We start from the raw sequence: 16,604 nt of genomic DNA, 5'->3' as shown, positions 1-16,604 counted from the left end.
GAATACAGACTAATACGGCTGCTACTCTGAAACCTGTCATTAGTGAGCCAGTAGTCCTTGACTGACACCTGGGTCACTCTTCCTGTGTTAGTTCTCCATAAGGTGAAGCCCCTCCTTTTCTGATCTTGAAATGTATCACAACCTGCCTTGGTGCAGACCTGGTCAAACAGGCTCCCAACATAGGACACAAACTATGACCACCTTAGAACCAGGTGTTCTACTCCACAATGCAGGTTACAATCAGTTTCCTAGAAATGTAGGGCTGGAAGAGACCTCAAGATGTCAACCAGTCTAGCCTTCTGAACTGAGGCAGGACTAAGTAAACCTAGACCCTCCCTGAGAAGATATTTGTCCAACCTGTTCTTAAAAACCTCTAATGATGGGGTTCCATAACCTCCTTTGGAAGCCTATTGAAGAACTTTACCCTTAGAGTTAGAAATTTTTTCCTAATATCTAACCTAAATCTCCCTTGCTGTAGGTTAAGTCAATCACTTCTTTTCCTACCTTTTGACATGGAGAACCATTGATCAGCAGCCTCTTCATAACAAGCCTTACCATATTTGAAGGCTTTTATCAGGTCCCCGCCCCTCCCTGTTTTCTTTTCTCAAGACTAAACACTCCAGTTTTTTTAACCCTTCCACATAGGTCAGGTTTTCCAAACTTTTAATCATTTTTGTTGCTCTCCTCTGGACTTCATCTGATTTGTCCACATCTTTCCTAAAGTGTGGTACCCAGAACTGGTGTAACCATGCGCAGGCTCACAGGCGGCACCTCCTGCTGGTCGTCTTGGGGAATTAGCGTTCCAGCCTCTGGAGCACCCTCTTCAGGCCAGTGTCTCACCTTGCTGCTGGCTCCCATGTCCCTCCCAGGACCCTGGTGCCCCTTTCACTGGGTGCTGCCCCCTGGCAGTACCCTGCAGTTCTGGGTCTCCTCCTTCCAGGGGAACCCTCCCACCCACTATCCCTACCTCACCTCAGTCATAGGCTCCTGCCAGTCACCAGCTAGCTCCCAAACCCTAGGGCAGACTGCAATATGAGCCACTCATCACAGGCGAGGGGGTTTGGACCTGCTGCCTCTGCCTACCCAAGGCTGCCCCTGCAACCCCTTTACCTAATAGGCCTTCCCAGGCCTGCAGCCTGGAGCTTTCCTAGGCCAGAGCTCCCAAGCTCCCTTGGCCTTTCCCCAGCCCTGCTCCAAACTAGGGCCTCTATTCAGGTCTCTGCAGCCAGGTCCCTCCCTCTCAGAGCTAGAAAGAAAGTGCTCTTCTGCTCCTGGCTTTTATAAGGCCTGCTGGGTCTGTTTGGGGAGTGGCCCCCAGTTGCAGCTGCTCTGCTAATCAGCCCAGCTCTTCCCCTGCCCCAGCCCTCTCCCAGGGCTATCTTAAACCTCTCTGGGCCTGAGCAGGTGTCCACCCCGCTACAGCTGGACACAGTACTCCACCTATGGCCACATCAATGCTGAGAAGACTGGGACAATTACTTCCCATGTCTTATGTACAAGAGTCCCATTTATACACCCCAGAATGATATTAGCCTTTTTTGCAACTGCAGTACATTGTTGTCATACTCAATTTGTATTCCACTATAACCCCCACATCTTTTTCAGCAGTAGTACTACCTGGCTAGTTATTCCCCATTTTTTAGTTGTGCATTTGACTTTCCATCCTTAATGTAGTACTTTTCACTTGTCTTTAGTAAATTTCATCTTGTTGATTGCAGACCAATTCTCTAATTTGTCAAGGTCATTTTGAATTCTAATCCTTTATTCCAAAGTGCTTGCAACCCCTCCCATCTTGTCGTCATTCACAAATTTTGTAAGTACACTCTCCACTCCAATAGCCATGTCATTTATGAAAAAAATGATTGGTAGCGGACCCAGGACTGACCCCTGCAGGAGCCCCCTAGATATACGCTCCAGTTTCACAGCCAACAATTGATAACTGCTGTTTGAGTATGGTCTTTCAATCAGTTGTGCACCCACCTTATAGTAATTTAATTTAGACCACATTCAGAATGTCATCTGGGACTGTGTCAAAACCTTATTAAAATCAAGATATATTACATCTACTGCTTCTTCCCTATCCACTAGTTCCTGTCAATGAAAGAAATTAGGTTGGTTTGGCATAATTTGTTCTTGATTAATCCATGCTGGCTATTCCTTATAGTTCTATTATCCTTTAGGTGCTTTCAAATTGATCTTTCCTGGTATTGAAATTAAACTGATTGGTCTCTAATTCCCCTGCAGACAACAGACGTCACATTCCAGGACATAACAGGACAACACTCCAAGAGAAGAAGCATGTTTGGATTTAAACATCACCCTGCAGAGTTTTACAACCCACATGTGCGTTTTGCTAGCACAGGAGAAGCAGGCAATGAAAGTAATGAGAAGCTCACTGTAAACAAAACCAGACTGGCTAGTCTCATTTTGTTGTTCAAAGCTAGGGTGACCAGACATCCAGTTTTTAAAGGGACAGTCCTGTATTTAATCCCTCCTGTGGGTGTCCCAATTTTTTCTTAACAGGAAAATTGTTCCATATGTTTTGTTTCCCCTCCCCAGTACTGGCGGGTTCTACTGCTGGCTGGATTCCTGCTCACCAGCTGCCCGCCAACCACTGGCGGGTGGGGGGTCCAGTGGCTGACAATTGGAGTGGGTGTGCAAGCCTGGTGGCAGGGCAAAAATGAAGCACATGGGGCTGGCCACTCCCTGTGCTGGTCCGTCTGCGCAACCCCATGTGCATACCTGCTCTTGGTCAGCAGAGTCCCTCCCCCATCCCGTTTCCAGCCAGCGCTGGCTGCACACGGTGAGCTGTGGTGGCTGGGGAGTGCAGGCAGACGCCAAGCAGCGGCTGGGCACATGGCGTCTCTGCTGCCCACTCATTGGCCCTTTGTGTTCTCTCCCTCTTGCTGTCCCCTCCCTGCTCTACCCTTTTGCCCCCTCCCCCCAGCCCGCTGCTCCTCCATATGCCCCCCCGTGGGGCAAGTCCCGGTCCCAGCGCTGTGGGGAGAACTAGCTCCTGGGCAGAGCGCTCAGCTCAACAGCAGCCTGGCTGGCAGGCTCCTTCCCTCCCCCACTGCCTCTGGCTGGGCCCCCGCCCTGGGAAATCCCAAGTCCCTCCAGCGCAGGGTGCTGGCCAGGAGAAGCCAAGCCCTGCATGTGCCAAAGCCCCGCACAGCGCTGGCATGGGGAAGCCTCTCTGCCCCTCAGCTAAGCTCTGGAGTTGTGAGTGGGGGGAGCAATTTCTGGCCTGTTCATGCCCTGAACCTGCAGGCTCCAAGGCAGCCCTCCAGGTAGCAGTTTAGCACCCTCTTCACCTACCCTTCCACTCCTGCCCTGGGTCCTGCCCCCACAAGGAGCACGGGGCTGCTCTGTCCCCTAGGTATCCTCCCCTGCTGAGATACCTCTCTGGCCAGGTTCGCTGAAGCCCCTGCAGTCAGGTTCCCTGGGCCCTGGTGCACAATGCTCTTTAGGGCTTAACCCTTTCCTGCCTGCGCTGTAGCCAGATGAGGCTGGTTTATGTCCGTGGCCAGCAGCAGCCTGGAGGTGTTAGCTGCCTTTTGACACTGTGCAGGCAGAAAGGGACAAGCTGCTTCCGGCCACACTCAAGGCCGGCCCACAACATTTTGGCATCTGAGGCAGGGAGCTCAAATGATGCCCCCATGCCTCCTCGCTCAGGCCAAAACTTTGAAAGGTCTCAATTCTGCCTTCTTCCTGTTCTACTCCTCTCATGGTACTGCTCTGCTATCTACCCCAATAAAGGAGAACTAACAACTTAAAATGCCTTGCTCAGTAATTTTAAGTAACACTCCACTTTCAAACACCTGAACAGCGAATGTAACTTTTCTTGTCTGCATAATAAATACTGGCATGTTTATCTGTTTGAATAATCAAAGTGGGGCTTTCTATGCCTTCTTGGTTGCAAAGATTTGAACTGCTTCCTGAAGGTCCACAGTCTGGGCCAGCTCATGCTCTGTTGAGATGGTTGCAAGGCCAACCAGCCTCTCCTGTGTCATTGTGGAGCATAGATGTGTTTTTATTAACTTCATCTTGGAGAAGCTGCATTCTCCACTGGCAACTGTTACAGGAAGTGTTAGAAGTATGCACAGAGCAACAAAAGCATTTGAAAAGAGGGTGGTCATCTTATTTGTGCACATATCTTCTAGAACAACCTTTAAAAGTATCCTGAAAGGGCTTTCAGTTCATCACCTAAATCACTCACATCAACATCGTGCTTGTCATCATGTGTCAACACTGTCTCTAGTGCCCTGCATTGCTGCTGTAGGTCTTCTTCAGATATAGTGAGGAATTTTGGAATATCATACAACATCCCAAATATACTGCTGTGTTCCTTGAGCTGCATGAAATGTTCTTCAGCTGACTGTATTGCACAATCTAGCACCTGGTTAAAGAATTCAACTTTGAATTATTGTTTGGGGTCTCTTATGAGGCACGGGATAATCCCATAATCAAAATGTCTTCTTCGGTGACTCTTGTATTCTTGAATGGGTGGGAAAATAGCTTCAGTGTGGCGTTCCTCTGCCAACTTCTGTGCACTCTTCAGAACGTTTTGAAATTCCTCATCTGACCAGTAAGACTGTAGGTATGACTTTGCTTTATCCAGTTGTTCCATTGCTCCAGATATATCAAGGTCAACACCTTGGAGTCTCTTGCTTACAACATTTATTTCAAACAGTATGTCATGCCACAACACTAAGCCACACACAAATTTGAAGTTATGTATGTTTCTGATGATTCCATTTCTCTCTGCCACTGTTTTCCCATGAACAGTTCCTGTCATAGCATTATCCTCCATCATGGCAATGTGGAAGAAAAAAGCAGTCTTTACTTTTAGGTTGTTTGCAACAGATCAGAGACAATTTTATTTTCAAGCAATTGCAAGGGGGAGATTTTGCACGGACAGGGATTCCCTTTTTTTAGGCAGGTCTCCGCAAGATAAACAATTAGGGAAAGCATTTATACCTTTTGCTGCATACAATAATGATTAACAGCTGCATCTTGTTTTTACGTATTCCTTTCTGGTATCTTACTTTTCATAGCAGCTTCTGCTACAGTTTACATTTCATTTTTATTTAACACAAGGTCAAAACAGCATCTCTTACAGTTTTTTTCACTCGCCTCGGCCCTGCCTTAAAGTCTCGTGATATTAGAGTTAGAATTAGCTTGACTCTTACTCTATTCTTAAAAACACTAAGATGTCTGCATGCTTTGTCATGGCTGGGCACCCTGACCGCGAACCCATATGGTCTAGGCAGGGATTTCCCTACACCTCCACTATGGGGGTGTTAACCCCCCCCAATTTCCCCAACCCCGTTTTGTGAAGTAGTTACCTGCAGTGTTGCCAATTTAGTGATTGTTTGGAAATTTGAATTGAAATTGAAACATTAATACACACTTTAAAAGCATATACAGTGTATGATAAAATACGTGTATCTGAAAACGTATAATAGATTTTAAAAGTATGAACATAGGGCTTGGCTACACTTGCGAGTTAGAGCGCATTAAAGCAACCCCGGGCACCCTAGCTCACTCCCCGTCCACACTGGCAAGGCACGTAGAGCGCTCTGACTCCACGGCTAGAGCACTACTGGTGCTCCACCTTGGCAAGAAGATTAATGCTTGCTGCGTCTTGGCTGAAACGCCCAGGCGTCAGTGTGAACGAGGTGTTGTATTACTGCGCTCTGATCAGCCTCTGGAAACGTCCCATAATCTCTTTAAGTCTCTCTTGTCATTGTTTTTGAATCGCTGCAGGAATGCGGATATGCTCTTTGAAAGCTCCATTTCTGACAGCCGGCTGCTTATCTGCTCCAAGAGAAAGCAACCATTAGTGTGTGTGAGAGAGGGAGGCCGTGGGGAGAGGGGTCTGCTGCTGTCTGAAATTACAAGACAGCATGCTGACATGCTCTCAGCCCCCCCAAAAGCCCACTCTCTCTCTCCCCCCCACAAACACACAACACACTCCCTGTCACACTCCCTTCCCCATTTGAAGAGCACGTTGCAGTAACTTACATGCTGGGATAGCTGTCCATAATGCACCACTCCCAATACCGCTGCAAGTGCCACAAATGTGGTCACGCCAGTGCACTTGAAGCTGTCAGTGTGGACAGACTGCAGCACTTTTCCTACTGTGCTCTGCGAAGGCTGGTTTAACGCAAACCGCTCTATATCTTCAAGTGTAGCCCCATAGACTAGCTTCCTTATAGCTTTCTTATCTGCAAGAAATTCAACTGACTGGCTTATACAGCTGTTGTTTTTTATGACCATGTCAGTGCATTAATTTCAGTGATGTTGGCCAACCTAATAATTTCAAATTATGATTTGTCAGCAAAGTCTAAATGAGCTCTCCATGACAGCAGGTGATGAGCTAGGGACTGGGGGAAAAGGCTTCAGGACCAGGTTGTATTTACATTCACACCTAATCTACCTAGGTATCCAGCAAATAGAGCTGCGTTGCCCAAGTGATAGATTTCGGCTGGGGTTGGATTACAAATCACTTGAATGCAGTGGAAGGTGAGGGTAATGAAATGTTGTTCTTATTGTATGAGTAAAGGGCAGTAGAATTGTACTTAGCCTCTGCTGATTGAGGGCACCAGGAGAGAGGGTGGGGACAGGTGTTTTGCTTGATGGTCTGAGTCACAAGTACCATTTGACCTACCCCTCTCCACTGTTTAAAGACAGAGCTGATTAGGCTCCATAGATAGTCTTTTGTTCTGTTAAGTGACCACTACAGCTGAAATCACTGATAATCTAAGCACTTAGACCTGCTGTGGGACAGTGTTTCTGTGGAAGAGACGGCCCAGTCTGCACTAGCAGCAAGGTTTCCCCATTGAAAGCTCAGCTGAAGTCACTGAGAGCTGGGTGGAACCTCAAGAGACCAACTTGCAGAGGTCACAGTGGTGGGTGGCAGCAGAAGGTGACAGCACAGGGCCATTGGCAACAGAGCGATGGAGTGAACGGTGGCACAATGAACAACAGTGGCCAGAGCGAACAGTGAACCCCTGGAGGAACGAGCAAGGTGCCTTCTTGCCCCTCCACCTGGAAGGTGAACTCATGTGAAAGCAGCTCTGAACTCTGAGTCTCCTCTGACCAAGGACAACACGGGTGAGTGTTAATGAGGCTGTTAAGAATGCTGGAGACACAACACAGTACATGCAAACACACATGGCTGTGGCATAATACTTTCTATTTAAGCAAGAGAAACCACACACTACAAACTGGAGGCCAATGTTAAGTGCATTATCACTTGTTCATCCTGAAGTTGAACGCTGGTTCCGAACAAGACCAGCAAATGCTCACTATCTTTCTGCAAGAAATTCAACTGACTGGCTAGACACATGTGGTGCAACAGTGAAAGACTCAACAGTTGAAAAAGTGAAGAACTCTCTCACCACAAAAAAAATTTGCATACATGGCTGATGAATGCACCGATGCAAATGGGAATCAAGTATTAAGTCATTTTGTACGTTATCTTGATGTCAGTGGTAGGCCAGTAGATACATTTCTAGATGTTCAAGTTATAGAAGACACATCGGCTGCATCTGTGACAACCCACATCTTTCAGAGTAGCAGCCGTGTTAGTCTGTATTCGCAAAAAGAAAAGGAGTACTTGTGGCACCTTAGAGACTAACAAATTTATTAGAGCATAAGCTTTCGTGAGCTACAGCTCACTTCATCGGATGCATTTGGTGGAAAAACCCACATCTTGGAAGAGTTAAATGCTTGTCAGTTGGACCCCAAACAGATGGCTGCTTGTGCATTTGATGGAGCTGCAAACTTCTCTAGAACAGTGCTACTCAAAGTGGTGGTCCGCGGACCGGTGCCCGTCCGCGAGCAATTGGCTGCCGGTCTGCGCACACATTGGGGAAAAAAAATTACCGGTCCCCCACGTCAGATAGCTTGAGAAGCACTGCTCTGGAAGACATGGTGGAGTACAAGCTTTACAAAGAGAAAAGTGTAACCCTACTCTCTCCTATACACACTGCAGAGGCCATCTACTCCAACTAGCGCTAGTACGAGCTGCAGACTCTTCAAAAGACATTAAAAACCTATAAATTATAATGTCTTCATTATATTCTTTTTTGACTAATGAAGGCATTTATATTGAATCCTTAAGTGAAGAGGACAAGAAGTATTTGTTAAGACAACTGAAAAAGAACACAGACTTGATTCTTAAAAATCTACAACAGCGACTTCTAGATTCTACTCAACCTCTATGTAGCTTTTACAGATCCCTGTCTTATAAAACACAGACAGTTGAGTGGAGTGAGGCACTGCCAGCAATGGGGCTGCCACGTGTTCAGGACAGAATAGAGAATTTGAACACACAGTGGAATATGATACGACGAATGAATGAAGATTTGACTTCAACTTCTTTTTTATCATCACTGGTGGCTCGACCCAGTTTTTGTGTTATGTTTCCTGGGATGAAAGAAGTAGGAATTCATCTCTTGCTACTCCCAGTCACAACAGCTACAGTTGAGCGTTCTTTTGCCTCATTGAATAGAATTTTGTGTTCTGAAAGAAGTCGCCTTCTGCCTGATCATCTGACTGATCTAATGAGCATATCAATTGAAGGAATGGAAGTACCAGGCACACGAGAAGAGACCAAAGATGAACGCATTGCATTCAAGAAGTTCATTAACAGAGTTGTGCAAAATTATAACAAGAAACCAAGAAGGATGTAGATGTAGTGCTTCATAGAAGGCTTGAGTAGCCAACTTTAATTTGTGTGATGATTTTAAAATCTAATAAAGTGTTCATGAAACATTTTTCAGCTTTTATTATGGTGCCATACAGCTCATCTTCACCCTCACGGTCTCACCCCCCTCATCGGTTCTGACCCCCCCATTTCAATTCCTGGGGAAAACACTGATTATCATGCATGTAAAAACTCCAATTTTCTAAATACCTTCATGTCCTAGGACCATAATGCAAGTACATGTAAAACGCAGGTATCCTTTGGTGGTGCAGGGGAATTCTTAGACTGTTTTTGCAATCACACATGGGAGTATCCTGTTCACTCAGCGCCTCATATGGGATCCCTGTCCCTTTGGCAGCTCATAAATTAGAGAAGATATTCACTCACTCACATCCCAGGAAAGGGTCTACTGGGTTACAGGTTTCACCGACTAGCAGCTTAAGTCTGGACCTGGTCAGCAGCTCATAAGTACGGAAAAATTCTCCGCTGGGTCACAAGGTTCGGCTGACTCCCACTTCCTTTTAGAACGTCCATATGGGGTAGCCTTCGGGTGGCTGGAGTCAGCTTAAGTCTTAGGCCTGGTCAGCGGTTTATACTGCCTTTCATTCATTTATAGACACACACACATTCATTCCCCATATCCTGATACATTTTATTTAAAAATAACCTTAATTCTTTATGTCCAGACTTAATACAACATTTCCCTTATTTGAGGTAGCCAAAACCACTCAGCACCGATGCATTAACCTTATTGAGTGCGGCAAGACTACTTCTCAATACCGCATATAACTAACCTTATTGAGGGTGGCAAAACTAAATCCTTAGTACCACTTCAAACTAACCTTATTGAGGGCGGCAACAGTTCCTCAGTACCGCTTTGCATCTGATCTCGTTGCTTAATCAGTAAGTTCGCATGGCGTAAGCCCCAAAGTGGCAGGCGGCCCCACGGGCAGGCCTCCTCTGATACCCCAATAGAGATTTCAAATATCTCTTACCTCTGTTGTGGCCCCATGGGGTTCGAAGGGGAACGGTCCGCAGTAGTTGTCGCTGTCTCAGCTATGCATTGCCATACGAGTCACGGCACCAAATTGTGGAAGAAAAATGCAGTCTTTACTTTTGTTGCATATAATAAAGATTAACAGCCGCATCTTGTTTATATGTATTCCTTTCTGATATCTTACTTTTCTCAGCAGCTTCTGCTACAGTTTACGTTCCATTTTTATTTAACACAAGGTCAAAACAGCATCTCTTACAGCTTTTCCACTTGCTTCCCACTTGCCCAGGCCCTGCCTTAAAGTCTCGCGTTATTAGAGTTAGAGTTAGCCTGACTCTTGCTCTATTCCTAAGAACACTTAGATGTCTGCGTCCAAATCCCCTTTATTCCTTTTTTTTACTTGCACAGCAACTATGGCATCATCTAGCTTCCCAATTTGGTGTTTGATAGGCTTTATCACCGCCACTCGACTTTCCCATTGTATGGCACTCAGTGATTTCAGTGTCAGAGAGGATGTTCCCAGATGTTGCTTCAAAATTTGCCATTGATAAGTTGATGCAGAGAAAAATACATAGATGCTTTGAATTACATTAAACAATTCAGCAGCCTCACTAGAAGCTGATGCTGCATCGCTGACCACCAAGTTCAGTGAATGAGAACTGCATGGGACAAAAAAAGCTTGAGGGTTTAACTCTCGGATCCGTGTCTGCACTCCGCTGTTCTTTCCTCTCATGTTGGCACCATTATCGTAGCCCTGACCTCTCATGTCAGCTATCGCAATTCCCGTATCTTCCAGCTTTTTAAGAAGCACATTTGTCATATCAGCTTGTGTAGTATCATCAATGTCAATAAATTCTAGAAAATGCTCTCTGACAGGCACCATTGCAGGGACATTTTCACTAGGTTCTTTTGTTGTTACAAAACGCACCATTAAAGTCATTTGTTCCATATGGCTGATGTCAGGTGTGCAGTCCAGAATAACAGAGTAATATTGTGCTGACTTCAGATCTGCCACAATCTTCTGTTTGACTTTTGTTGCGAGTAACTGTGTGATCTCATTTTGAATTGTTTTTCCAAGGTAGTGGTGTGTCTACATTTCTTGGGTGGTAACTCTTCTTAGATGCTCCTGGAATACAGCATCAAACTCAGCCATCAGCTCCACAATTTTAAGGACGTTTCCATTGTTTGGCACATACAGCTGATCTGAAGTGCCATGCAGTGCTAGGTTTTGGGTTGCAAGCATTGTCACAATGGCAACGAGTCTTTTCAGAACATTTTGCCAGTAAAGAGACTCTGACGCAATCTTCTCTTGATGCTGATCATCCATGGTGGCCTTTAACCTTAGTCTCATCTCAAGCTCTTTCCACCTGTGGAATGCTCTCTGGTGATTTGCTGTCTTCTTATGGCATGCCAGATTTCTAGCCAGATTTTTCCAATCCTTTGTTCCTGTAGAACCCAGTGTGGCTGGAACATTAGACTGGAAGAGTTTGCAACAAAACCAGTATGCAGCATTCTGGGTTTTTGAGTACATAAGCCATGGCCTCTCCACTTTGTCACCATTGGGGATTTCACATCAGTAATGTTTTGGATGGAAACTTCTATTTTCATTGTCTTTAGGGAACATGAAGTTTTTCACTTGCTGTGGCCCATGCAGTACAAGGAAGTCCCTCAGGCTACTGCTCAAGTGGGTCCACAGTCCTGGATCATCTAGACTCAAGGAACTAAACTCAGCAGCAGCTGTTTCTTGTGCCTCCACCACACTCTTCTCTGATCTACACTTTTCTTCAGGAATGTGCATGGTTACATCCACTTGAGATGGAGATATGGATGCTGCAGCAGCTGCCAGGTCACCTGCACTCTGACTAACTGGAAGATCAGGCATCTCCTCACCACTCACATCCTCACTGGGCTTGGAAGGTTCACCGTGAACATTTGTGTTCAATGTATTTCGGGAGAGCTCCTTCCTGCTTAGATAGAAAAGCTTCCTTTGCTTTCTTTCTTTTTCTGAATACTGCCCCAGAGGGGTGTTTTCTTCTTTCACTCATGGCTGCTGTTCTGTGCCAGCTGTAGTGGCTCTCAACACTCAGTTGAAGGGGACAAATAAGCAGGCTGGTAGCAAGGCCTGAGTGAGGGAAGATATCAGTGTCTTAGGGTCTAACTGGCTCCTACTACTTCAGTTGACTGCCTGTTCTCCTCAAGTGGGTTCAGGGAAGCATCAGGAAACAGGAAGCTCCCTGAGAAGCTGGGGTTAATCAGTCCAGGGTCCTGGGGTGCTAGAGAGGTACATAAGAGGCTCCTCCTCCTCTCTCTCCCTGCAGCTTCTGCTGCTTTCTGTTATTCCCTCTCCCCTTTTCTCCTGCCTGCCTGTTCTGTCTCTTGTGACCTCCTCCCTCCAGCACAGCACTCCCCCATCTCTGTGCATCTAGCGCAGAGAGAATATAGATGCACCAGCAGCAGATGCCATTTTCTACACTCCGGGTCTTAGTGGTGCCCCCCCACACACACACACATACTCTGGCACCTGAGGTGGGTACCTGGAGTAGTGGTGAAGGTAAGAGATGAGCTCTGCAAAGATATGGGACAGCTCATCCTTCCCTCTCCCTTTCTCCCCCCGCGGCTGGAAGCAGCTCCCTTCCCTTTCCTCCTGCACAATGTGAAAGGATGCTGCTGGCCACATTCTGCTGTGAACCCTGGCAGAAATCTGGGGCATGGGGGCATGTGACCCTACATGACACCGCCCCCCCCCCCATGCATTGTTTCAGGAAGACGTGTCGCCAGGTACCAGGACAGGCGGGTCCATCCTGGGGGCCCAGCCAGGCATGGAGGGCAAAGAACACTGGACAAGGAGCATTGGGTAGGACAGTCACCTCCCTGTGTGAGAGGTGTATGGGGGTGGAGGTAGGGGTATGTGTGTTTTCCAGTGTGAACCATAAACTTTAAAGATAAGACCGTAAATAAAAATAATCCAACTATGCAGTATTTCTTTTTAACAGCGGCTCAGTCAACTTGATGTTAATTTGAATGTGTGTACTGCATAGTTCTGATTGATTGCCATTGAACTCGCTTGAATATTTTTCTAGGTATCCTGTATTTAGCACAGGGAAATATAGTCACCCTGTTCAAAGCAACTGAAGTGAAAAATGTCCATTAATGATACAAAACAAAATGAAATTCATCAGGAGACACAGATATATTCCACGACTGTCACACTAACAACAGCTGCATGCACCAAGGACCAAATCCACACCCTCCTCTGTGTGTGTGGTGGCTCCCAGGCAGTGGAACGGATGAAGATCTGCTGTACAAGCAATGGAGGCTAGCTGCTGGGGTGACACACAGTGACTGTGTATCTGTTCCAGTGAGCTGTCTGTGCAAAAGCATGCAGGAGATGTAGGGAGATGGAATGTGAGTGGGACTGAGTGCAGTCTGAGATATTGCTGCTCCATTGATCCTCTTATTCCCCGCTACATAAAGGCCACTTGAGCCACTGCAATCTACAGCAAAGGTTCATGTTTATATGAAAGGTCTTGTGCATAAATGTAGTTCCATAATTTACATGAATTACTTGCATGAGTAAAGATTTCTCACAAGTAAAGACTTACAGGACTAGGCCCAAAGACAAGTCATATTACTCTGCCTAAATGATTACAACCTAAATTAAACAAGACAAATACACAAGAGATGATACAGAGTAAAGCTTCATGCACTGCAGAAAACAGACATCAGATTTCAATGCACAAAGGAACAACAATCCAGGAGAGAAGGTATGTGGATCCAAACATCACCCTGCTGAGTTTTACAACCCAGGCATGCATTTTGCGAGCATGGGAGAAGCAGGCAGTGAGGTCATTAGAAGCTCGCTGTACACAAAATGAAACTGGCTAGTCTCTTTTGTTGTTCAAGGCCAATGAAGTGCAAAAAGTGAACAGTTTGCACAAATAGTGGACAGTAAAGTGGATCAGTGCAAATGCTATTGGTTTTAATAATCTATAGTGGTTTTGTTAGGAAATTATGTGTTGCTACTGAATGCTTAGGCAGCCTGGCCTTGGAAACATCACTCATTTGCTTGTTTTCACGTTACTCACCTGTTGTAATAATATCTAGTCTTGTGTAGCACTTTTCATCAGTAGACATCAAAGTGCTTTACAAAGGGAGGTAAACATTATTATTCTCTTTTTATACATGGGGATACACACAGTGAGAGCTCAGATCCTTGACAGTATTCAGACCCCATTTCCACTGAAACCTTTCTGTGGGCTGAAGCCAGTGGCAGAGCTGGGTGGGTCTCAGTCCAGTGCACTATGGCTAGATCATGTGATACCGACCCACCTCCGGCCAGGCTAGGGTTTTGTGCTTCTAGCACAACTATAAGTCTTAAACCTCCAGTTTTATTAAACCTTGTATTTCTGATTTTAGATCAAATGGTTTAGTCTTATGGACTTTGGTTTGATGCAATGACAATGCATGGTTAGTATGAACATGGAAGGTGTTATTATTATTACGTTCTTTACAACAGCAATAACATAATCCTAAACTACACAACAACAATAAAAGCATTGACGTTCCCAATGTAATAATATTATGGGTTGTTTTATGCATCTGATGAAGTGAGCTGTAGCTCACGAAAGCTTATGCTCTAATAAATTTGTTAGTCTCTAAGGTGGCACAAGTACTCCTTTTCTTTTTATAGCCTTAGTTATATAACACAATGCATTATCATTAGTACATAACGTAGACACTTTATAGGCTGTATAAAAGGCATATTTTTTAATTTGATATATATTTTGAAATATATGAATTTGACCTTGTAATTCAGAGATTTTCCGGACGACTGGTAGGAGTGAAAGCAAATTTTGGAACCGGTTAGGTACTAAGGCAGTTTAATTAAAGGTTATCTGAAATCTAAGGGCTAATTGTAGGATTCTATCCACAGGCCAATAAATAATATGATTGCCTGCCACAGTGGTGAGATTAAAATGTATGTCTTGCAAAGTGGTGTCCTTAACATACACATAACTGTTATTAGCTTGGAAGAGCAGGTGTTTTATCAGGGTAGTTCCTAGTTCCATACCCTTCCAACAAACATTGTTATGAACAGTGACAACTTCCCCTGGCTTTATTTTTTGTACACACTAAAGCTGTGGGGGGTTTTAAAGGCCAGAGTGTTCATTGACTTCCTATTTCTATTCAAATATTGGGTGTTATTTCAGAAGCACTGACTATAAATTGGTTAGGCATACCCAGTAGTTAAATTTTCTAAATGTTTTGGTGAATTATTCAATCCCACATGCATCCTCCCCACAGACCCAGAAGGATTCAGTATGTGAGAACCCACATCACTTTAATCAGTCTGTATGCTTGGAAGGAGCACTGTGAACGTCCACCCAGAAAATTTCCAAGTACGTTTCCCTGGCCACAAATCAGATGATACTTCTGAGGTATTTGTAAGGGCAGTGGGCCGAGCCCGATGCTCAAGATCACTCTGAATGGCCATAAGCTGGTTATTCAGGAAATCCTGAATTTCTGAACATGCCAGATCCCACTGCAATGCCTTCCCGGCATTAGTAATATTTAGTACCATCGTCATCAGAAGTCTCTGGGTTATTGAACTAAGAGTGGAGATAACATGTAATTTACCAATTTCAGCCTGTACCTGGGTTAACTGTGCTCCAATAATAAGACCTGTGGCTTTTTACAACTGTCCTAATTTCTCTTCATGTTGTTGGCCTTTATAAATATTTTAAATTGCAGCTATGCTATTGGCACCATTCCATAGGTGTCCAGACAAGTCCCTCTTCTTTCTAGAGGAAACCCAGGCCCTTTGCTGGGCTAACCTAATGGCAGCCCCTTTTGAGCAATTAGGATATGTAGAGATGACCTGAAAACTGAATAACGGCAGCATGCAGTTTATAGTCTCTAGTGTAGTATTAATCACAGTCCATCGATATTCTAACACACCTCTCTTTGGTGAAGTACCATACCACATTTGTTGGCTAAACACTTTTATATATTTCTGAGAGGCATTAGCATTAATAGCATAGAAAAAGGTATATTGCAATATGGTGCAGGTTAAATTATTAGTTACTGGGATTATTTTAATGCAGGTAAAATTTCCAGTGGCAGAACAGACTCTTTGGGTATACGTTTGATTATTCACTACTTGGGAGACCAAATAACAATAAGGACTTTTTTTTATCTAACATACTGCAGACTCCAGGAACGGCCATTATATTTACCTTGCTATAGAACCCATGAATCTTTAATTTTTGATTTTGGGGGCTTATTTGTAGTGATATCATATATTTCTATTTTCACTGACCCTTTTGTTTTTTACTTAATTGTTTGCTTGTATGAACTATTCGGAACCTTAAAAAATAAATTTTTTGAACAAAATGTGAGCAAATTACTAAGATGTGAAGGCCTTGGCCATTGGGTTTTATTAGAATATACAGTGTTGTCTGTATTTGGGTAAGTTACAGGGGTGGTGGCAAAGGTGGAGGGGATGGTGGGGGTAATGTTCATGGCAGTAAGGCATATTTTTCATCAGGAAGCCAGCTAGGGAGGGCAGTACATTTTGATGGTACTTGTCCGTAAGCACGAAGCCCAGACCCTGGAAGAAATTTAAACCACCACTTAACTTCACATTTCCAAGAACGGTCCCCGCAGTTCCCTCCCTGCTAATATACAATACTCTTTTTTTCTTCACCAGGGCCAATTTTTAATGTCCTTTGTCATCAGGAATTCCCGGACCTTGGTGGTTTCAGCAGAGCAAGTGTTCCTTCTTCTCTCTTGGAATAGTCGTGGTTTAGCATTATGCAGGGGAGAGGTTACTAGCACATCACCCTGTAATGATTCCGGTTTTTTTAGCAAAATCCAAATGCCTGGTAGTTCTGT

The sequence above is a fragment of the Dermochelys coriacea genome, chromosome 12 (genome assembly GCF_009764565.3).
Source record: "Dermochelys coriacea isolate rDerCor1 chromosome 12, rDerCor1.pri.v4, whole genome shotgun sequence".
Lineage (NCBI taxonomy): Eukaryota > Metazoa > Chordata > Testudines > Dermochelyidae > Dermochelys > Dermochelys coriacea.
This window is presented reverse-complemented; position numbering follows the sequence as displayed.